Below are 25,518 nucleotides of genomic sequence, written 5' to 3'. Positions count from 1 at the left end.
AAGAGGGCAGGCAGTGGGAAAGTTGCACGAAACACCGACCGGGAGTGTGACAGATGATTTCTAACTTTTTCAACTTCTTCATGAGAATCGGTTTGGAATGCAAATCGAATGGACGGAACGGTGTTGCGTGCAATGCATAAATCATAGCGAATGAAATGTTGAATTTCAGAATTTAGTAAGGAAATTTTAACGGACGGTAGTTGTTTAAAACATATAACGGTATTGAAAAATACACAATCTATGAAGCGAATGTTTCAAGTTTGAAGACGCTGCGTTGTTAACTATCCGTTTGGCAGCCATCAATAGCAAACGTTTCCGGTGGATTTATGAAAATGAAGAAAATTGGTCATAGTTACGTGTTACTTTCATTTGGAATACTTCAGCTCAACTAATATGAAGGCTGAAGTGTGTTCTACTCTGGATGAGTCTGCTGCTTTGTTTGCAACAGTGTATATTGGGTAGCAGAGTTAAAATGTGGCTGTGAGAGCTACCAAAACAAGTATCGCAGTGGCCGACCAAATGGGTTACGACTCCACAAAGCGGTATTGAATGGTTATCGAGTGAAAGTGCGCGAGCTAGCAGATTTAGTAGGGGTTTGGACATGAGAAAGCTGTATGCAAGATGGATGCCGCGTTTCAATTGGGAGTTTAGCAAAGTTTCACAACAACAAGGCAGAATTCATAACCATCTATCACTTCACAACCGAGACAAAAAAAACACTAAAATCATAAGAAAGAATCGGTTCCAGAAAATGCAAAGACAGTTCAATCTACAGGCAACGTCATGACATTGGTTTTAGGGACGCGCGTGGTTTAATTTCCATTGCCTATCTTAAAAAATGTAGAACTTCCAAAGGCGAGTATCATGCGAATTTATTGCAGCATTCGAGTAAAGAAGTCTGAAAAAAAAATGGTTTTGTTAAAACAATGCATCAGCTCAATGATCGAAATTAACGAATTGAAGTTTGAACTGCTACCTCATGTACCCTCTTTACCAGATTCAACCCCAACGAATATTTTCTGTTCTCAAACTTGTGATAATGGCTCAGTGGTCAACGATTTTCCAACGATTAAGAAGTCATGTCTGTAATTTTGAGGAGCAAGACAACGGTAACGAACCTATTGAACGTCGTTAGAAAAAGTATGTTGACTTGCAAGGGGATTATGTAGAAAAGTGAATACATTTCCATCCCAATTTTTTGTATTTCTTCATTGAACCAGGTACTTCTGAACCACCATTGGGTAACTTCAACTAGAAGTCAAACAACTATGCAAATGCAATTGATCAACAATCATTTTTGCGGAGAATAGCTTTTCTTGTATTGACTAGTCTCAGGGCTATACTTTGTGATCACGCATGAACAAATATCCAATTTTGCCCAACATGCCACATTTCAGTGCCAGTTTCATTCCCCCTTCTATCCTGAACATTGATGGTTTTCGGAAAACTGGGGTTGAACTGGTCAAGTCCCATTTGCCTCGTATCATTGGTTCGTCAATTCCATCCTATGAAGAGTTGAACACAGTTCTGATTCAGAAATAACTGGTTTCGAATTCGAGAACTGCCATCACCCCTCGCTAATGATCATTTCGATTCATCATCCACCATCATTCTCTTACCTTGAAGCATACAGTGATTCAGGGAGAAGTTGCCACAATCGAACACTGCCTAGGAGAATTGCGCAGAAAGTAGGTTTGAAACAAAACCACTGCCATTTTTCCCAATAGCTAGGCAGCAATTGAGGCACCCAGCTTCCACCAAGTCTTTTTGGGTCTGATAGGGAGGAGTCTTAGAGCACTTAATGAGCTGGCCCTTCACGATAAGGTAAACCTAGCCTAGATACCCGGAGACTGTGGACACGAGGGCAGATAATTCAGCCCGTGAAGGTGCTTCCGAAGTCATGCTAGGTCCAGACCGCTTCTGTGGGCTGACGAAGACAAGTATGAAGACATCATCAATTATAGAGTGCAACTCAAATAGCTAAATTGATAGAACAAGCTTCCAGGAATGGGGCAGGCTGAGGAGTTCATAAAGGAACCCTCACCCAAATCCACGGAAGATCTGCTGAACCACAACTTTGAGGCTGTCAGGGTAGCGGTAGGTCTGCTGAAGGTGTATTGCCAGCTCATGAAAAATATGAGTATTTTAGGTCTGGTGGAAGAAACTCAATGCAGGTTCTGCCAGGAGGGAAAAAAAACTGCAGAACACCTGCTATGTGAATGCGAAGCGTTAGCAAGGCCAAGGCTTGGAAGGTGTCAGAATGACAAACCAGAGGCTATGAGGTAGCTAGCTAGCTATTAGTTAGCTAGCTAGCTATTAGTTAGCTGTCTAGCTATTAGTTAGCTAGCTAGCACCCCTATCAATCTGATCTGATCTACCACGGAGCTTTTCTCAACCACGGCTCCTGTGACCAGAACCTACTTCTACAGAAGTGAAGCTTCATCACTGGCAGTTGTCACAAAGTGTGTCACTGATATCACAACCGAAGAATTAGTGCTCATAAAAATTATGCGATACCTCATATAAGTTGTGATTTGGCCCGAGTCTCTGAAGTTAATCGTGGTCACCAAGGAGTCATGGAGTCAGAGAGGCAAATGGTACCTTCAAGCGACTTGTTGTCGAACTATGCACTCTTTCTATAGACTCAGAAAATATAATGGCATTCTGCTGGATGGGATGTTCCGACTTCTTCGTATCAGTTCATAAGTTAATTGAGTCCATATTGATCTCTTTTTTTTTTCCTTCCTGTTGAATTTCTCACTCTGTATTAGGATTCTTTCAGCATATCTGAGAGTTGTCCATGTTCGCCCATGTTCTAAAAATATAGTATCAAATAACTGTTGAACTTTGAATATCCGTTAGAAAGCTTGAATATATAATACTCTCGTATCTACACGATTGAACGTGTAGATACGAGACTAGATGCCTAGTTGCCTAGTTGCTAGTTGTTACCCTCTGGGACATAATAATTATTATTCCTATGATAACCTGTTCACCTGTAACATAGGCGAGCCCATCACGCTGTATAACCCAAGGATTATGTTCCAGCTGCGCCCAAAGACATGAAGTAAGAACATGATATCTTTCGCAATACAGTCCGCCTAATTTTCATTCTGGTAACACGAAGAGACCAATCTGAAATTATAGGAAATATTTTTTTCATTGTGGTTAATGTATTAGTGTGTTGATTACAAATTCATAAAATGAGTAAACCGTATAGTCCATCTAGCAGAAGCCCCTACAGGTGAAGTCTTCAACAACAACAGCAGCGGATAGAGTCACTATAGACCAGCCCCTTCACTTTTTTAGCCCCGCCCCCTCAGCCAATCAGAATCAAGCACCCCCTCCACTTTTTTCATCCCCTGCCCCCTCAGCCAATCAGAATCAAGCACCCCTTGACTGCAACAGGTAATCAGTGTGAAGCCCCGTTCCTTCCGCGTATGGTCAACCAGTCACGGATCCATCAACTCCCCAGTTGTCACCTATCGAAGCCATACTCCGCCCATTTGTTACACCCTTGCCAATTAAGCTCCGCCTGCAGGTCGGCCATTTTGAATCACGTGGTCGGAAGCACTGTCAGCTGTCAACATCAGATAGCAGTGTCAGCTGTCAACTTCGGTTATCACGTGGTTGGAGGGGGAACTGTCAGGTTGTCACGCTATCAAGCGCGCGCGCCCCCTATAATTTTTTTTTTTAAACTGAATAAATAAAAAGTTTTATGTTGAAATTGAACCCAGGTCGTCGACGTGCCAGGCGAGAGCCTTAGGTTTGACGCCAACGTGAGATCTTGAAAGTATTAGAGAAATGTTTGAATTGGTCTTACCAAGTGTCGCATGGTGGGGGTCATAAATCCCAAATTTTGGACCTCGGGTCCTCGAGCGGGCCATCGATTTTTTGGGAGGGTCGTTAAGTCATTTCTAATTCGGTGTGTGATTTGTTGCGGAGTCCTTGATTTGGGTTTTTTTTACTTTACCTTTACAACAGATTACTTGGAAAGGCAGTATCTTGGTCTAGCACCCAATATATTATCTAGTTTCATGTATTTCCATCCAAAAAATTTGATGAAATATAATGAAAAATTAGGCAAGAGGGATTTTCGTTCACATAGTAGGTTCAATGGAATATTTTTTGAATTGGGATGTTCTGATTTCAATGCTATTCCTTCCACCAAACCGCTGTGACAAATTTCTTTCTATATCTACTTTATACGATACACCGCGGAGATAGACAATGGAAAATCCAATTTTCTGCCTCGGTAGGACGAAAATCGAAACAACTTTATTACTTGTACCGATGTAGCGATTATAATAAATTGTGTGCAGCATTTTGCGGAAGATAAAGCCGGCATTTCCATAAAGCATTTAAAAAAGCAAACCCATCGATGTATATCTGTCGCATCGTCCGAAAAAAGGACCCAATTCCCAAACCCAATTTGAACTGTGATTCAGGGAACATGTGACCAATACGAAACAGTAGTGGGGTCATGCCCGGGTTATCCACAGATACAAGTTCAATGAACAAGAGCTCTAAACAATAATACAGTATTGGTGCTTCTTGATTTTAGTAGAGTGTTCGATACTTATGTTTAAATTCAATGTTATTACTTCTTATATATGATGGAAGTGGCCGCGATACTTGATGAAAATCCATACTTAACGTATTCAAAAACACGCAACACCTGTTTGGCTATACACGATGTGTTTGTTGCTTCAATCCTGATGGCTATATTGAACTCTTGGAAAATGTTATATCACTAATCAGATCGTATGTCAACGACCGTCAACAAAAGGTTTCCATAGAAGAGAACAGTTCACAATATTCAAAACTGATAAGTGGGGTGTCACAGAGTTCCATTCGGAGACCCTTTCTGTTTGCCATCTACACATTTCAACCTGCTAAATATTTAGAATTTTATAATATACAGACAACATCCAGTTGTATTATAGTTTCCCACCTGAAATAATAGATAATGTGTGTACCCAAATTATTAGTGACTCAAAAAGTATTAATGAAAAATGCTTCTGATCACTGCTTGAATATAGATTGTGATAAATCCAATTTTGTTTTCGGACCAAAAAGCTCTAGGAATGATATTTGCAAATCTGTGAACTTGAGGTTGTCCCAGAAATCAAGTACCTCTGTCTATTGAGAATTTTTTCGGAAAAATGAGGTCCTATCAAATAACCCTCAAGATTCCGCATGAAACATCAACCCCCTCACATAGATTGGAATCTCGTTTCTCACATGTCAGACCAATAGTAACAATTATGTTTGTTTCTCATACCGTTGTCGTGGAAACGGCTTTCATCACTCCATAATATTTTGTTCAGAAGCTGATCATCATCATGAATACGGGTGGAAAACCACTCAATGAAGTTCAATCTTCCATTAGCATCTCGTAAATATGGAAATAGATCATATATAGTTGGAAAAATGAAACATCAAGATTATTACCTGCATGAAGTCGTTGAACCGGATGTATTTTGTATGGATGGAATTTGTTTTTAGAGAAAATATGTTGTATCGACGATTTTGAAATATCACAAGCCATTGCTACTTCTCAGATAGAAGTATGTGGTTCCAATACCACTTGGCCGAGCACTGCAGCAGTGTGATTCTTATCTGAAGTGGTTTTTTTTCGCTTCCGTTCATCGAAACATCCATTCTGTGTCAATAGTTCAGCTGAACTGGTGAATGTTTTGTCTAGTAATCTTCTGTCAGTATACCGATTAGCGTATATTTCCACTGCTCCTTTTGAATTCCTTCTTGCTTCGCCATAAATACACATCATACCCACCGGATGACGTGACGCCTAGTGCTGGATCTCTACGTGAATAAGAGGACCTTTTGACATCAAATTCAACGGTTTTCACGGAAAGAGGATATTCTCATTCGTTTTCCAGAGATTACGGGACTCCCTGTATATTCCTGACCATTATTTCAAAATACAGAGAACAAAGAGCTCCTAAAATAATGAACTACATTTTTGTTGTATTCATCTATAAACATGTTGATACATTACAAAAATTGTACGCTGTACATCCGAAAAAGCAACGAGTATTTTAATTAGTCGTAATAATCTCTTTTGTTTGATGAAAGCTTTTAGTAATACGTCATAGAGTGTAATGGATATTAATTAGTGGGAGAGGTATCACAAAAAAAGTGACTATCTGGTAGGTACAAATGAAAACGTGGATGAAAATAATTAATTGAAATTCGTGTTTTCTACTCTTGCATGATGTTCCAATCATCCCTGTGCTCAAAAATGTTTTGTTTCTTCCCGGATTATTCTGTTTGATATGTTGTTTCAACGTATTAATTTTTCACATATATATATATATATATATATATATATATATATATATATATATATATATATATATATATATATGTAAACGGTCATTTGTCAGCCCGTAGAATATACGATGTGAACTCTGGTCAGCCCTCGGAAACGTCGGTCGTCCCGGTTTCGGGCTCACCAACGTTTCCCACTGTATATAGTGTTTTTTGGACATGTTATCGTGTGAAATGACGTTTAGCAAATTTTCGGTTGGGCCGACCATTACACCATATACACATAGCTGATACACCACCTACTTTCACAAAACTTCGCCAGGAGGCGTGGCTGTGTAATTGTATACACCTGATGTGAATAGTGTCTTTGTGAGCCCAGGTTTATACGAACACTTTCAATGGATAGCATGTTGGTCAGCCCACAATCGGGCAACGCTGCACTTGCATTTCATGATTCTAACTAGATTGTCGTGGTGCAGAAATTCGATAATAGAAATGGAAAATTTTTTGAGAAATGTAGAATTTTATGAAAAAGTTCCTGTTTTGTATGTTTTTTGTACAAGCGTTCGTGTGCGTGCATCACCCTATATCTATACAAGCAATTTAGATTAGGAATTGTTTCGCATATAAAAGTTTTATCAGAGCTTCGTAACATATTCACTTGTAGAAAAATGCTTGATCTGAACTCATACTTTCCCACATTCGACTACTTACCCGAAATCAGCTTTTTTGGATAACGGTGTCGAGTACGGAAATGTACTGTTTCCGTTCTAGTTACGATAATAATAATATAATTACTAACAGTGCGTTATTCCATTTAGCTTGTCGAAGCAATTTTAACCTCTGCACTATCTTAGATACAAAAATTTGAATATGTTATAAGTTGAAAATATCAATATAGTGTTCGGAATCACACGTTAAAATGTAAGACCTCGTTAATCTATAGCTAGTACAAGTTTATACTTCTGAGGGTTGTCGTTCATAGGGGTGCGACAGACATATTTTAAACCGTTTCCTGTTTGTATTTTCAAATGTAGATTTTCAAATTATTTGGCATGGACGCCTCAACAGAAATCGCGTTGTGTAAATCAATTTTAGACATTGAGCAGGAAACTTCGGATTTGACTTTGAAATTGTAGATTTGAAAACCTGACTGCACAAAAATAATCGAAGTGTGACTGAGTAGAAATGAGTAGATGAAAAATGACATTTTTTTCACAAACGAAAAATCTAAAATGTGATGAATGATCTGGTAATGAATTTATTGAGAAATGAATAGTGAATATCCAGAATATCTACAGTTTCAATAAATTCTATATAAAAATCCGCAGCAGCACTACGGATTTCCGATATATAATTTAGTTCAAAAATTAGGTAAAAATCGCACTAAGTATGTTTTCTATGACGAAAAGAAATTCTGAGTGACTAGCATAAGGTAAGATATAATTTGTGTAATAAGTTTCAATTCTCTTTTTCTTAGCAATAGTTTTTTCGAAAACTCCCTTTCAGTTTTTGGAGGTATGATGTTGTTCAGGTTGAACATAATGAAGTGGAGATTAAACCAATGTTTTTTTATTATGTTGACTGTTCATGACGATGAATACGTCATATCATCATCAATTATAACCTGCAGCAGACATTTCAATCAAAATAAAAAAGACTTGGAATATTTCAGCACAGAAAAAATTTGATCAGGTTGAATAAACATTTATTTGAATGGAGTATTATTCTTCAATTTGAGAACTGTTGACAAAAATTGTTCGGTAAATTAATAAACACGTAGTATGAAAAAATAACATAATTTCTAATGAAATGAAACTACAACGTGGGTAAAAAAATATCAAATGAAAATTATTAATATTATTTCTTCTTTCTATAACAACAGTAAACGTATTCTTTGATTGCAGCCCAGTTTCTATTTTTTAATAATGATGAATATTTCTTTTCCTTATATTTTAGATACAAACAAGAACTAATTCAATTCTAGCACTTCTTTTTTTTTCGGAGCGAAAAACTTTTTGACTATATTTCGTTTTGCTCCTTAGACCAAGTTTGTTTTTGAGAAGGTGTTATTGTTTTCAAAACTGTGCATGTCTGATGATCTGAAATGAGATCAGTGTGTTGAAAAACTCTATCAAGATATCAAACGGGTTGAAAATGGATCCAAAAATGAATGATAAAAATAAAAAATGAAAGGACGATACTGAAAAGTGATTTGACTCATTTCCAACCTATACTCACAGATACGGATGATTCCAAAACAGCTCAAAATATAAATAATTGATTGCATATAGGGAATTTTTTTCAAAAGGAGCCACGTTCAATATCTCCATAAATAAGACAGTAATGTAAATTTCCCGAAACACCTAATTTTTGTGAAATAATATAAGGTATCGCTAAGATGCGTACACACTCCTCTTCAAAATATCCCATATATGCCATCTATTGGATAAGTAATTTTATCAGGAATTCAACGATGATTTTTCAGGGTTGATTTCTAATTTACTATGAAGAAGGACCTTGAAGTATAAGTGAACGACTTTTTAGATTAATTGATACAATCTCTCACAAAAACGTATACAACAATTATTTCTATTGTTAAGTTCCTAACAGAAAACAACTTTTGTCGCGTTGAATTATATCTGTCGGATTTTTGGCAAAGTTCAAAATACTTTCTAAAACTCACAGCCAAAAATGTTCCACTAAACAGTTTTATAAAAACGCGACACGTGTTTCGCCATACAATGGCTTCTTCGGGCGTATCTTTATCTACTATATTTTACAAATTTAATGCTTGGTATACCTAATTTCAAAATTTAAAGTATTTACATTTCAAGTACTTGAGTTTGTAATGGATTAAATGACCTGAGTTTATGTCCCAGTCCCCACATTTGAAAAATATTCAGTAACGGTTATTCAATTCTAATTGATCATTTAGTTAGTTACCCGAATTCTTGAATCTATTGATTGCTTGACATTTTAGAAGATTGAATTTCAAACTCTTCTCTTCTAAATATAACATGTCATATTCATGACTGAACTCATGTACTTCTGCTAAAAGGTGGTTTGCAAATATGAAATTGGTCTTTCTATTCACAAAATTACATCTAAGCCTTCAATTCTTTGGAAAATAATCTCCCTGTTTGGCCATTATACAGTTTTGGGCAAGAGCCACAACTCAGCTGATATACTCCTGATCTATCCGATACCGAAGTTTTGTCTTTATTGTTTTTAATAAATGCACTTACACTATTAGTCGGACTATTACTATTTCTGTGAGCTAAGTTTACGCAGTCTTTCTTCAAAAAAATATTATTGGTTGGTTCAGCCAAAAATGACAATGTCTCATAACTGACGTTATCGCATCTTGAATTTGGGTAGATATGGTCCATGGCTTGCTTTTGTAGTTTTTGTTTGATTTGTTTGATCAAACTCAGCTCTCTCTGGAAATTATTCAATAGTCTATGAAGAATATTATTGAATGCAGCAACTTTATGCTGGTAAGAGTGCGTAGAGGAATTATGTATGATAATGTCCGTGTAAGATGGTTTGTGGAAAATTGCAAATTCATGTTCATTGTTATTTTTTGTAATGGTTGAGTCAAGGTAATTTAATGAATTATTTACCTTCCTCTCAGTGGTAAATTTTATTGACGGGTGGATGGAATTGACATATTCAACGAACTTGCCTACTTGCTTTTCTGTAATGATTTCATTATTCACTAGTGATAAATGGATATCGTAATGCTTGAATTAATACATGCATAATGAATATTTAATACAACAGTCCTGAACAAACTGTAAGGTCTATTTGATAAAAAAAAATTGATGAGCTTCCGTGAAGTATCATATTTATTCTAATACTTGCTACTTTCTTCACACATTCACATAAAATCGATATACCAAATTTGGAACATCCATTCGAACTAAAAATGAAAACACAGGAAAATAATATTTCATTTGTGTTAGGAATTGGAAAACAGTGAATTACTTAAAATTAGGTAGATTCTATGATATTTATTTGTAATCGTCATATACCTATATATTCTCTAATTATTCTCTAAGTATACCAAAATATTGGCAAGCCAATTAACAAAATAGCATTAGGACCATTGTAAAGATCGTAACGGTTCTCAAAGAGTTTCGCGCCAAAATAGTTAACGCGTGTCAAACAATTGCAGATTTCGTAGGAATACTGAAACTTTAATGAAATGAATAAAAACACTTTTGTCTAATTACCTATATTTGATTTTATTTATATGACCGTTTTCGGGTTTGACCCCATTACCAAGTATTACCTTACCTATAAATTTCGCTGCCGCTGATATATACCATTATTTTTTGAAGAGAAATTTTGATGATTATAATATCCTCCATTTCATAAATTTATTATCGGATGAAAAGTGCAATTTTCTATACTTCACTGAATTTGACTTCGATACTAAATTTTCCCATTTTCATGATGTTTTTCTTCAAGCTTTTGATATATCCTTTCCTAAACAGTTTCAAAAAATTAAACAAAATCAATATTCAAGTAGACACAAACCATGGATTACTAAGGATATCGTTGAAGAAGGTATATTACTCAGAGATATTTATAATTTGAACAAGAGCCAAACCAATGTACATTTATTGGGTCAATATAAGCAACTCTTAAAAAATCATAGACAAAAAATTGTGCTCTCAAAAAGTCAATACTTTAATAATCAATTCCTCAAGGCTCAACATAATCTGAAGCTGCCTGGTCTATCATCAGGAAAAATACTATTACAAACGATTCATCTAAGACATTGGCGATGGTGTACTTGTTGACGATGGTCAACAAGTACACCAGTTATTTTGTCGATTCAGTGGAGTCATTAGTAAAAAATACTGCACCTGGTGGCATTGAAAATCGTTGTGTAAAAACTGAGAGTCTTTTCCTCTATTCAATAGATGAAACTGAACTCGTGGAAATAATTAAATTCGCATGTTCGAAAAATTCCAGTGGGGTTGATGAATTGCCAGGCAATGTTTTAATGAAGGCTGCTTTGAAAATAATGGAACCTCTGATTTATCTAATCAATTTATCTTTCTCTGAAGGTATTTTTCCTTCCCGACTTAAGTAAGCAATGGTCGTCCCAGTCTATAAAAAAAGCGATAAGCATGTAATGTCGAACTACAGAGGTATTGCTTTACTATCTCCATTTTCGAAAATATTTGAAGAATCATATCAAAACTTGTGTCCTTTTTAAATAAATACAATATCGTGTCTGACAACCAATATGGGTTTCAAATGGGCTTGTCAACCCAGGATGCCATCCTTTCTCTACATAATCATCTATTATCAAACTTCGACAACGATGAAAAATCACTTAGTGTTCTTTTCGACTTGACACGAGCGTTTGATATCAGTCATCATGATCATCTTCTTGATGAACTGTTTGGCATCGGCGTTCGTGGTCCAAGTCTGAAATGGATTGAAACCTATTCAACTGGTCGTACACAGGTTGTTAAAGTTAGGCTTCAAACTAGGTCATTTTTCACTGAATTTAGAAACGTTGTTACAGGTGTGCCCCAAGGTAGTGTTTTGGGGCCTACACTATTTATTTTATTTGTTAATGACCTTTCAAAAATTAATCATCCACAGTGCTCTATACAATTTGCTGATGACACATCTTTTACTGTCAGTGGTTCGGAATGTGAAACATTGTCAGTAAGAGCAAATGATGCTGTATTCAACATGCAAAATTATTGTTCTAAGAATGGCTTGATTCTAAATAATCTTAAAACCAACACCATTTTCTTTACAATTCAGGAAACTGTAGTGTATTGGTTAGGTCTGAGATTAAAAATATTGAACAGGTAAACTATAAAAAAAATTTAGGAGTTTTTATTGATTCCCAACTCAATTGGAATCATCATGTTGATTTCATACTGAAGAAATTAGCGACACATTGTTTCGTTATATGGAATCTGCGTAATTTTGTGTCTATTGAAATTCTTAAAAGTTACTATTATGCATATATTTACTCTGCCCTCAATTACTGTATTATTTGTTTTGGCAACTGCAATAGAATCAGTGTCTTATTAATTTTCCAGAAAAATATTATTAAAACAATTTGTTTTAAAAAAAACTCGATTCCTGTAAACCACTATTTGCAAAGTTGAATATATTAACTGTTACTTGCATGTATATTTTTAATTGCGTAATCTACGTTAAATCAAATTGCTCCAAGTTTTAGAACAGAGATGATACATGTCTTCTTTCGGGCTTCATCCTGAGAAAAAACTATAACATTTTAATTCCTAGTCATAAGTTAGCCAAGGTGACTAATGGACCTCATATCATGTCAAAAAAACTGTACAACAAGCTCCCAATATCCATTAAAAAATAACTAGTGTAAAACTCTCTAAACAAAAAGTTCGGAAAGTATTATGTGAAAAGGTATTTTATTTGCTTGATGAATTTTTTCAGTCTGATTTGGAATTTTAAATTTTAATTTTTGTACCCCTTTTATGGTCTGAATGTTATGTAATATATCATATAATTATGTTGTTTTATGATTGTGAGCTCATTGTAATGGTACTGAGTTATGTGACTTTTTTTATGCCGTCCCTAGGTCTACGGAAATGAAGATTTTTGATTTGATTTGAAGTATTGAATAAATACTTAATAATGCGGGGTCAAACCCGAAACTGGTTGTATACATAAAATCAACTAGTGGTACTTAGACAAAAGTGTTTTTATTCATTTCATTAAAGTGATCATGAATTACCACAAAATAAACAAGTAATCATTCATACATAATACAGAAACTATATGAAACATAAATAGTCAATAGTAACGGCATCTTTTTCTTTTCCTAATATATTTTTTCCGGTAAACTAACACATAGTTTACCTCTGAAAAACTGGATTTGCCAGGATTTTAAAAACACTTGATACCCTCACGATGAAATCCAATGATACACTGAAATGGATCGCGTTCCTGGTCAGCCCTTCGATGTGGCAGCATTGTAGGGCTGACCAAGATGCTCTTCATATAGCGATTTGTATAACTATGGGCTGACCAACAGCATGGGGCTGACAAAGGTTTAAAGGATATGTAAAATTTTTATTTTCAGAAAAAATCTACCCCTCTGATGGGCCTATTAATAAAATCATATCACTAAAGAGTATTCCGAAAAGTATATACCTAAATATATTCGGGAAGTGCTGGGTGGACCAACGCCCCGTTCATATACCGGGCTGACCAATATGCAATGAACAAATATATATATATATATATATATATATATATATATATATATATATATATATATATATATATATATATATATTTTGATTGATGCAACTAATTTTCCTTTATTTCGAGTATTTCAATATCAAATTCTACAAAAAGGATTTGAAGCTTTATATCTTCTATTAATTATCTGCGAGCGCTTTCGACAGTTGGTAGTACTGTCATCATCTGGCACTCCTCAAACTCAAATAGGCTGAAACAGCTGTCTACCGGTGGCTCTTACATTGAAATCAATATGTGAATGATCAACAAGTACTCATCTATTTATTTTTTGATTTTCATGGAATTATTTTCCAGCAGCTTGACTGCAAACCTTTCTAGATTTCATATCATTCCTAGAAACATGTGGATTCGTTTTCAGATGACATTTTAGGTTAGCTTCCCAAATTTCTGCCACCGCAGTTATCGATTGATTGGTCAAACCACCAACACTGACATAAAAACTTGGCACGTTGACTTGGGTGTCACACCAATAGGTGGTTCCACTTATGTTTCGCTTGCGTTTACGCAGCTATTTTTATCAAGTACTTTCTTGGTTTTTCTCATTTTGTTTTCAATCGAGGTCCGCCTGTCCGGTACTGACAGGCCGCATACCGGTTGAAAATATAATTAGCAAAGTAGAATCAGCCCTGAATAGAAAAGGATTCCAAATCATCTTATATATTATCAGACAATGAAAGTGCAGACTATGAAATTTTTCAGCAAATTTTTTATGAAAAGTACTGACGGCATAAATTGTCGATCAAAATTTCCACTTTTCGAAAACATATTTCGAAAAGGAGTTATGATAGGCCAGGAAATGTTCGAGTTGATTTTTGAAACTAATATTTTTTTTTATATATCTCTTTTCAACGCCCCTCGAAATATCACACCCATGCACCAATCACCCTGTATATCCGAAGCGAGCTACGTGGAAGCTCACTTCAATGAACTAGATAAACACACGAAGTCCACTCAAAAACTACTTTCTCCGCACAAAAGAATTTTCTAGCCCTACCATTCAAGAGGACAGAGTAACATCATCATCACGTAAATTTCTTTCCATCTGACGGAGGTGTGAAGGTTCCTTTACCGCATAACAAGTGTCCTTGTACTTTGTAAAAAAACAGGATTGGATTTCAGATGTTTGTTCTCTTTCGAAACAAGATAGCTCAGAATGGAAAGAAAATAAATGGAAGACACCGAGACCGTAGAGGTGAAAAATAGCTTGAGAGTGTGAGGTTTTGGAGCGGTTTCTTCATGATTTGATAATATTTTCATTATGTTAAACTCAAATTCCACATTTGTTCAACACATTCTGTGAAAGACGATCGTTTTCTATAACTCTGATGAAATGAATGGAAACACTTTTGACTACTTTCCAATAATTTCATTTTTACCACCTGTTTTGGTTTTTTTTCCATTATTCAATATAAAACCACCTGATAAATTTTTATTCCATTACATAGTATAAAACTAACTGATACATTGCCCAGGCAATCAGCGGTGCCATAAGTACCACACCGCTAGCGGATATGGAGATCCTTCTAGATCTCTCCTCTCCACATTTTTCTCGAGAGAGAGGGTAGATGAGCTGCACATAGACTGGTGTATATTGCCAAGTGCAGAAATCAATTTAATGCAGAGTCCAACAGACTGTTGGTTGATACTGGAAGACACAGCATTCTGGAAATGACCTCTGACTTTATGCCTTCAGCTATCAACTGTCAACTATGCCTTAAGAAGTACTGTTCCCCAGTAGAGAGAACTGGATCCTCCGGGAGAAGGAAATATTAAGAGCAGATAGTTGTTGGTTCACAGATGGATCAAAAACACTTTCCGGATCCGCTGCAGGTAGTTTTAGTCGCAGACCCAGGACAGAGATAACAACCTGCCTAGGAATCTATGCGACTGTATTTCAAACGGAAATTAACGCTATTGAATTGTTTGCAGAGAGATTGGAAACATCCAACCTCATAAACACATAGAAAATTTCAATTCTCATTTTTGATAATTTTTTTTCAACTCCAATCTGAAATGAAAATAATCAATAGGCATGTTTTTGATTCATTTTTATTTGTTTTTTCTTCTGCATCATTTCTAACGACTGTTTCATAGATTCAATTTCTAAAAGTGATTAGGGATTAGTTTCTGAACCGAATAAGCCAATACCTGAAGCAGAAATTGAATTGAAGACTTGGATATCATAAATGAACTGAATATTCCACGTAATGAAATTAGCATGCGGAGAGATTATAAATTTTTCCGGGAAATGATTTGAAAGAGAATGAGGAAGGAGAAATTAGGCAATTACATCAGGCGATGTATCATGGAAACAGCCGCATGAAATTTCTAACTTTTATTCATATTCTCCGTACAAAAAAACGTAATTAGGAAAATAATTATCTCACATCCTGAATTTACTATGCAGAGCGGAGTGTCATTGTTTTTTAAATGATATGTTATATTGCTAAATGAAAGCTAATGAGATTATATAATGCATTCGTCTTGAAGAGCAAGTCCAAAGGAAGATAATAATATACTTCATTGTTATGAAGAATAAATCTTGTGAACAAAGCTTGTGAAAAGTACATACAAATGTAAGTATAGAAATATAAAATGTAAAGTTAAAATAAAAAGTAAAGTTAGAACATACACTATAGTTCAATATCGAAATTTTGTCTCAACATGGTTGTGTACAGACTTGTTTGAAAATATCATCAACACTCATTTAATAGACTTATAAACATATATATATATATATATATATATATATATATATATATATATATATATATATATATATATATATATATATATATATATATATATACACGAAGGTTATCGAGTGTCTTGATATAGATAAAGAAGTGCTATGTCCGATTTAAAAACTTCTTTATATCTATATATATATATATATATATATATATATATATATATATAATATAACATAAATTAACACACCCATTGAACCAGACAAACAAACATTTATATCCAAACAAGAATATAAACAAAAATCTTATATAACCTGAATTCAAATATGCACATTTTGTCACGTAAATTTATCATTATAGAAGTCTTGCAAATCATAATAGGGTCCTTCAGCCAAAAATGTTTTTACTCTTATTCTAAACATTTTGTTGGTCAAATTTGCCTGTGCCTGACTTGCAAGTCAGAATTTTGACTTGCATCTCAGAATTCTGACTTGTATCTCAGAATTCAGACTTATAAGTCAGAATTCAGACTTATAAGTCAGAATTCTGAGACTTTTAAGTCAGAATTCTGAGAAGAAAGTCAGAATTATACAAATCGAAAAAAAAATTTTTGTGTGGCCCTTCCACGCTTTCGTACAGTTCAAAGAAGACTCATGAAAACAGAAAACACTTTCGATATTATTAAAGACCATGTATTTTTTTCTCAGTTGTGGGATGTGAAAGTTTGTTCATTAAGTTCAACTTTTCCAGGTCAAAATATAAAAAGTTTCTAGTTTTAACTTTAATGCAGTCAAGCTCTGTGGCTTTCGCCACACCATTTTCACCTACTTTCCTAATACATTTCTAGAGTTGCGTTCCATTCGGTTGGAAATTCATGTGTGGTAAATTTATGTGAGTTGTTCGATTACAATAAGACGAACGACTGACTTATATTGAGAAATTTTGAAGTAGCAGCATTGCCACACATTATAGTTCAGGGATTTGACATTGAAAAATGCATGAGTGTGTGTGAATTTCTAATAATTTTTCGTGTTCTAGAATTTGAAGTGAACACCCCGAATATACAGGGTGTAACTCAATAAGCGTAAAACATTCAAGGAGGTGATTCCTCATCGAAAAAAAGATAGGATCTTTTATATAAAGAAATTTCATTGGAGCATCCCTTGTTAGGATACAGCCCCTTGAAAGGGGTACATGAAATTTGTATAACAATTTTTTTCACAAGCACCATCAAAAATTTATTTCCGATAGCCTGTTTTATTCTAAACAAAAAATATTTCTTGGGTTTTTTGCCCAAAATAAACCAGTTCGCAGCGAACAATTATTTTAGGAACAACTACAGAGATACATCGTCATAAATGCAAAAATACGAAACTAATCTATCTAGTAGGTCGCTATTAGCGATAGTGACAATTAAATTGGTATGACGCTGTCAGTTTGTGAATTTTCGAAATTGAATTAATACTAATTATGTGTTGTTGTTCTTAATTTGTTACTTTAATAATTCACTTGTTATTAAAATGGCATAAACAAATGAGGAAATGGCTGATATTAAGTACGTTTACGGTCTGTCGCAGAAGCTTCTAGAAGATATGCTGAAATGTATCCTCAACGGCAGCATCCTTCACATAGAATATTTGCTCGACTTCATCAACGATTACGAGAATATGGTTCATTCGACAAAAGAACGCAGGATTGTGGTCGCCATCGAGAAGTACGAACACCACAGCTTAATTTGATTGAAGAACAACCTACTACCAGTACTAGAAAGATAGCTTTCCAGCTAGATGTTGACCATATGATGGTATTTCGAATTTTAAAGGAACAACTCTTATACCCTTACCATCTGCAACGAGTATAGGCTGTTACCGCGAGACTTTCCGAACCGTCTTGAATTTTGCAATTGGATGCTGGAAATGATTAGAAGAAATTGTGACTTTCAGAAGACGATAGAATTCACAGACGAATGTAGTTTTTCTCGGTACAAGATTAATAATTTTCATAATTACCACATATGGGCTGAAGGAAAATCCTCACGCTATTGTCGAAACTAACCATCAAGAACAGTTTTCTCTTAACGTGGGGCTTGGAATTATTGGGGATGATTCAATTGGGCCCCATTTTCTACCTCCTCGATTAAATGGTGAGGCATGCGTTCAATTTTCAAGAGAAGTGCATCCAGTACTGCTGGAGGAAGTTCCTTTGGGCATCAGAAGGGATATGTTATTTATGCATGATGGAGCTCCCGCCAATTTTAGTCAAGTAGCACGTCAGCATTTAACTGAAACAAATGCAAATCAGTGGATAGGTCGAAGAGGACCACAGAACTGGCCCGCTCGATTCCCGGATCTCAATCCTCTCGATTTTTTTTGGAGCCATTCACAGCATTTGGTTTATCGTACTCCTGTTCGCGATGTCGAGGACTTGAGAAACCGCATCATAGATGCGTGCAGGGTAATCAGAGAGACTCCAGGAATATTTGAGCGAATACGTGGCTCAATGCGCCGACGTCTAGATGCATGCGTAATGTCTGAAGGTAGACATATTGAACATTTACTATGATTTCTAAATGTTGTGTATTGTGTTATTAATAAAATAGTTTTGTTCATTACCCTTTAGTCGTTTAATGCAGGTACTAACTACAAAATAACGATATATCCAGTTCGCATTTATGACGATGTATCTCTGTACTTGTTTGTAAAATAATTTTTTGCTGCGAACTGGTTTATTTTGGGCAAAAATGAAACAGGCTATCGGAAATAAATTTTTAAATGGTAAACAAATGATAAGACAAAGAGTTACATTGGAAATAAATTTTAGGGGTTGCGTTTTCCACCCCTTACAACCATGGGTTGCAATAAATTACTGGCTAAGTGTCTTTTTGGTAGTACGAAACGTCAGATTAATTTCAATATTGTAACTTTTTCAGTGCTTGTGAAAAAAATTGTTATACAAATTTTATGTTCCCCTTTTAAGGGGCTGTATCTCAACAAGGGATGCTCCAATGAAGTTTTTTCATATGAAAGATCCTCTCTTTTTTTCGATGAGGAATCACCTCCCTATATGTTTTACACTTATTCAGTTACACCCTGTATAACTACAAAATGATATTGTGAATCAAACTGAAAATATTATCTCCAACTGTATCCTTCAGATTATTCATTCGATGTTGCTCGTCAAAATAACACTATAAACCAAGTCAGCTCCTCATTGCAGGTTATAAATATTCATTTCACCTGTTTAAGCCTGAATATACCCATGAAACATATCACGAAATGTGGAATATGTATAATCTCATTAGCTCTGAATAACATTCCAAGGACAAGTTAGGTTAGGTCCAAAGTGAGTGGGTCTACTCGACACTACACCAAAACCCGCAAGGGTTTATTGTGGCTCACATCTATTCACACTCGACCGACCAAAACCCAGCTTCTCAACGAAGCCGATTAGATGTTCTGCAACTTGATACCCGCGACAACCTTCCCATATGAGGATTTTTGCACGTCAGCTACACCTGACGATGCCTTAAATTCGCCTGTGCAGGGCGTTTTCGCCTCTGGTTTTGATGAATCATCACGCAAACGTTTGCTAACCTGTCCATGGTGGGTTTGTTCCTCCACCTGAGACGGATTCTCCGTACGCCGCTCAAGTATTTGGTGCAAGGCGACTTCATAAGGTACCCCGCTCTTGGGGAGGAAACTCAGTCTTTTCCTGGCTGGTCAGTTGGAGTCGTCAGCTCGACATCCATCTCCTCTGTAGACTCAGCGTCAGAAAAAAATTTGTAGTTTACTCTGTACATGAAAGTCCCACGAGTAGCTATGGAGAGAAGGTCAATCACGACAGAACCCTGCATTACCGTAACAAGGCAATGCTACAAGAGGGCATGGTATCTCAAAGGTTTCGTACATACATCTGATAGGCTCAGTGTCATTCATCCTCACGGCACGGATACACACACCTTAGGATTAAGCCATTGTTGGGATGCCATTCAGTTAGGAAACAACAGAACCACAACATATCAAGCCAATGCACTCGCTGAAAACCGCATGCACAGTGGTTCAGGCAGTGAAAAATGACAAGGACAACCAACCCGCTTTTGGCCTTCGGCTAAGATGAAAGTGGAGTGTTTTGAAGACTTCACCACTTGACCAAAAATGAATCATGTCAAGAACTAGTCCCTGTTTGATTGAAAGGCATTACATAGTTATTCAAATTCATCATTTGATGCTGATTAGCTGGAATTATCTGGAATTTCTATGAAATCTTCAATTTCTAAGTCATCACCTTCGGAACGATTATCAATATAACCCTGCAAAAGTTTGATGTGCCGTTGTTAATCATGCCCATAAATTCTGATCTCCCAATTACTATTTTGCTACTTACAAGAAAAAAAATAATCTTTCTATTTTCAGTTATTGAAATGAGAAAAAAAAAGGAGACTTCCACCTTTTTTTCATAAGAGCTTGCTGGTCTATCTTCTGTTACGCGAAGCTCGGAGATTACATCATTCCTCACTGGAAAACTCTCACATCCACTTCGTATAAATCACGGGACTTGATTTCAATTACAATCCCTTCTTTCTGATTAAAATTCCAACTGATTTTAAAACCATTTTCTGATGGCGTAAAGTGCTCCACAAAATTCTCAGCGTGCCTTTCGAATCAACCCTTTGTCCCCTTTCCTTGTAGACAATGAAATTCGCATACCTATGACAAGCGGCGGTCCTGTGAAATGTCTTCGCCATGTTTCGAATGTAAATATGATATGAAAAGGGTCGGAGGACGTCGTAAACCACAGATGTTGCTGTAGTAGGGCGTTTTGTTGGGATCCAGAACGATGGGATGGGTGTGTTATTGTTTCTAATATCGTGTCTAGATGCTCATATTCTGTCTAGGATTTCGTATCGTGTTTTGAATAAATGTCATGAAAGAGAGGCCGGAGTTTTACATTCGTGTTCCATACGTTTATTATCATTCTGTTTCAGGAAAACTTTTTACCTTCTCGACGTGAAACACTATCATCCTCAATGGTGTGCTTCGTTGCTTTGGGACACCTTTCTATTCATTTCATCAGCAACATTTTGGATCGAATTACGTATAACAGTAATAATAATAGGTCTTCATCCACCATAACAAACTGAAATGAATATAACAAATTGACAAATACTGAAAAGTTTGAAAAGTTTTCGACCTCAACATGAAGATAGCAGCACTTGCAAATAGCAGATAGCTATTGAATTTCGTTATTGATCTGTTTAGACTAATCAACAAGTTCAAAAACATGAGAAATATAGATAAAGGTCCTGAAAATATGAGCGATAGCTCATTCGATTCGGAATCACCTCTAGAAAAATGTTTTTGAAGGATTTTGGCTTATGCCGTAACAGCCGCGCGGAATCCTATTTTCAACGTCAAATTAAAATTATAAATAATGGAGATAGAGTTTCGGGAGTCGTAACTTTTTTATCGGAAATTTCCTCCTCTTTAACGAGCTCTTTTCAAAATTGCTAAAATATTGACAGTTTTTGAGTTATTAACGAAAAAGTAGATACCATTTTTTTAATCTTATTTTGTTAATAACCATTGCAATTTTTCACCTGCACCAAAATCCTTCAAAAACATTTTTTTAGAGGCAGCTGCTCGAGCAGCTGATGAACTCGGTATAGTTTTCGACTCTGAACGAGGTGACTACAACTCTGTCACCGAGTTGGAACCCGTTCAGCAAAAAGCTCAGATGAAAGCCGCAGAGATCACCTTACTTCTGCGGAGACACAGGGATAAGCCAATGCATGGGGTCTTCTTCAATAATATTGAAGACCTTGGCTTATCAAAACGCCTGACGTTTGCTTTTCTCAGGTCGAGTAGGCTGAAGTCGGAAACTGAGGGGTTCATCATGGCTTGCCAGGATGGTGTCTTCAACACCTTAATCTACCGCAGTCGCGTGATGGGTATAGAGGTTCCTGACACAAGGTGCAGGGCCTGCCGCGAGGCGCCCGAGACCCTAATGCATTTGCTTTCAGCATGTCCAGCATATACGGTCTCGGCCTGAATCCATCGACATAACGCGGCCCTAAAAGTGCTATATTACCATCTACGGCACTCTTACGGTATTGACGAGACACCAGTGTTGCCCTACGCTCTGGGGGATATTGAATCCGTTGTGGGGAACGAGAAGTGCCGAATTTATTGGAACTATTCGTTCCCCACCCTCAGGCTCATACAAGCTAATAAGCCTGATGTAGTCCTTCTCGACCACCAGACCAAAACGATATTTGTCGTGGAGTTTTCAGCTCCTGGCGAGACGAATATCGTCAGAAAAGAGTATTGGAGTCCTTGGTGGAATGATGTCTTCTCTACTCTCGAATCTCAAAATCATACCGGCTTGCTGCACTAAGGCAAAAATCTTAGCCGCACAGATGCAGAAGGCTGTCATTCTTGGCTCACTGCGTTTGCTCAGGGCACATGATTCTCGGACCCAATGATCACTCACCCCACGGTGTGGGGAGTGGTCATTGGTTGATTATGTTGGCGCGCCCTTCCGAATGTATCGGGGCTTCGGGGGATAGGGTCTGACCAGCGCCCACTACGGTGAAAAAATAATAATAATAATAATAATAAAAAGACGCTTATTAATCCGGATTCACAATTACATGACCAGTATGATAATACATATATTTCGTGAAATATAGATCAACCCAGACGAGGAAGAGTTTTAAGACGGAAAAAATATAACTGTGTATCGTATGCATAGGAACGTATATTGTATCTTTCACAAACAGATGGGACTCACAGATGTATAAGCTGGAGAGCAGGTGCCCAAGGATAGATCCTTGTGGCACTTCCTTAGACACTGGCAATGCATTCACCCACAACAACCCTCTGAGTTCGATTGGAGAGATAGTTGTTGTCTTCAATAGTTTCTATTTCTTTCCCTCCTTTCTTTGGAAATATACCATGCATGACTTCAGTGTTCTCCTAGCTGGGTAGAATCGAATTCTTTTGAATCATTGAAGTTCAATTCATTATGCAATGTGCTCACCAAAGAAGTGTACTCGCGTTTCAGTATCACAAGTAGGAATGCGATCCTCCATCATCCATGGAAACTAGACTTTATCAGCATAAAAAACAATCTAGAGCCAGTTTCGTGTCGTTTTTTTAGCTCTCTCAGTACCCATCCCCATTCGTCTTATTAGTTTTTATTCCAGGGTCTACTTTTCCAATGTCGGATTTCGTCTGGAGATATCCATTCCTCCCCGGCAAAAAACAACGACAAGAAAAAGATCTTAGAATATTCAGACTCGAGGCCGTACGGAATTTGTACCTTGACAGAAGTCGCGGATTCAAATTGAACAATTCCCTCTCAGACGATAAGAGGATTCAAGGGGGGTGAGAGTGAACGGCTTTATCTGACACGCTAATCCATATGTGATTTTTCAACGCGAGATGAAATTGTCTGAGAGTTGTCGGGAACTCCTTCCAAAAGTGACTGGGGATAGATTTCACGCTCGATGAAATATGTGAGAGTTACATGGAGAGTATCAGAGATATTTTCTGTTGAGGTATGTGAGTGGTTTTGACGATTATTCATATAACTGGGCAGATTTGAAGAGAAGGAATGTTGAGATGGATATATATAGATAGCACTATATTTCCAACCGGTCTAAACCCTATTAGAGGAAATGTTAAAGATAATATGCTGGAAAATAATAATAATAATAATTTTTATTTGCATTTAATTACATGATTCAATATAAACATAAATATATTTCAGAAAGGATGACAAAACAGAAAAAAAGTATATATACACATACATACATATACAGCGTGACTCACGGTCGATGGTAGGTTAGACGTTTCTGGAAAACGCAGAGCATGATTTTTCTGAAAATTTCACCTCTCACATTTCCTTACCTGTTCTATCGATCTAAAATATTTTCAGCATTGCGGCGTTGCCACTTACGTGAAAAAGTCCTAGCAACTTTATTTTTAAATGGAACACCCCGTATATTAGTACATTTTTGGAATCGTTCTGGTATTTTGATACTTTTTTGATAATAATGTCCTATACCTATCTCTATCTGTTTTCGAGATAAAAAATTAATTGTGCTAAATATGGTCCAAAACATAGCCCTTATTGAAATTAAGTACATCAGTACTCTCAATTCATGAATAGTCGATATTTTGATGATAGTTTGGACAAACTCTAAATAATCAAATCACACCAAGAAATTGACTCCATATCATACAGGGCGTGCTAAAATTAATATTATTTCCAGTGTGCATAAAAGTAGTCAAAAGTTCTTTTTTTTGAATGAAACCCCCTGTATATTACTCGGTAAATTGAAAGATGGTGAAAAATGCTTCAAGTTGATATATCATGTCCCTATACCTAAATCGCTTCTCCTAGAAACATTATTTTTTTTTAGAATTTGGATTTAGGTAGCAGTTTTGGACCATATTTAGCACAATTTATTTTTTATCTCGAAAACAGGTATAGATAGGTATAGGACATTATCAACAAAACAGTATTAAAATACTAGGCGATTTCAAAAATGTATTAATATACGGGGTGTTCCATTTAAAAAATATAATTGCTAGGACTTTTTGATAGAAGTGGCAACGCCGCAATGCTGAAAATATTTTAGATCAATAGAACAGGTAAGGAAATGTGAGAGGTGAAATTTTCAGAAAAATCATGCTTTGCGTTTTCCAGAAACGTCTAACCTACCATCGACCGTGAGTCACGCTGTATATATAAATACATACATATATACATATTAAAAATAATAAGGACAGGAATGCAAAATGTATTTGAAAACAATTTAAAGAAGGTCTAGTTCATCCCCGGTTTATAAGTATAATATAATAAGTAGAATTGTTCGCATGGAAATAATTTTTATTCTCATTTTAAAAATGTTGAAGTATAAACAAATATTATCTGTGGAAACATTGGGTTATTTATTCTTGGCCGAGAGATTGTCTCTAATTCTAAATCTCTAAATATAATCTGATACTACAAAATATCATTGAAGATGTGAGGCGAGTTGAGAAATTGGGACGATTGTACCTAATATATGATCAGAATGAGGAAATACAAGTAATTATTGAATGGGTAGGGTGAGAATGATACTTCACAATTCACACAAAATGAACATTCAATGCTAACGGATGTTTCGACACACTTTGTTATCTTCTGAGCCAGTTATAAACTAACCTATTATCTCCTCAAATACTTAAAGTTGCATGCA

The 25,518-nt window shown here is 36.1% G+C and overlaps 1 protein-coding gene across 1 annotated transcript in view; it reads left to right on the top strand.

Annotated features, from left to right (window-relative positions):
• The window catches only part of LOC111502093 (neuroligin-1), a 476,486-nt gene that overhangs the window by 51,651 nt on the left and 399,317 nt on the right, over window positions 1-25,518 (top strand). The window lies entirely within an intron of this gene.

Source organism: Leptinotarsa decemlineata, unplaced genomic scaffold (genome assembly GCF_025532065.1).
Source record: "Leptinotarsa decemlineata unplaced genomic scaffold, Ldec_3_MD MMD2_P_RNA_scaffold_5, whole genome shotgun sequence".
NCBI lineage: Eukaryota > Metazoa > Arthropoda > Insecta > Coleoptera > Chrysomelidae > Leptinotarsa > Leptinotarsa decemlineata.
Note: the sequence above shows the minus strand (reverse complement) of the source record. Positions and strands in the feature narration are given on the sequence as shown.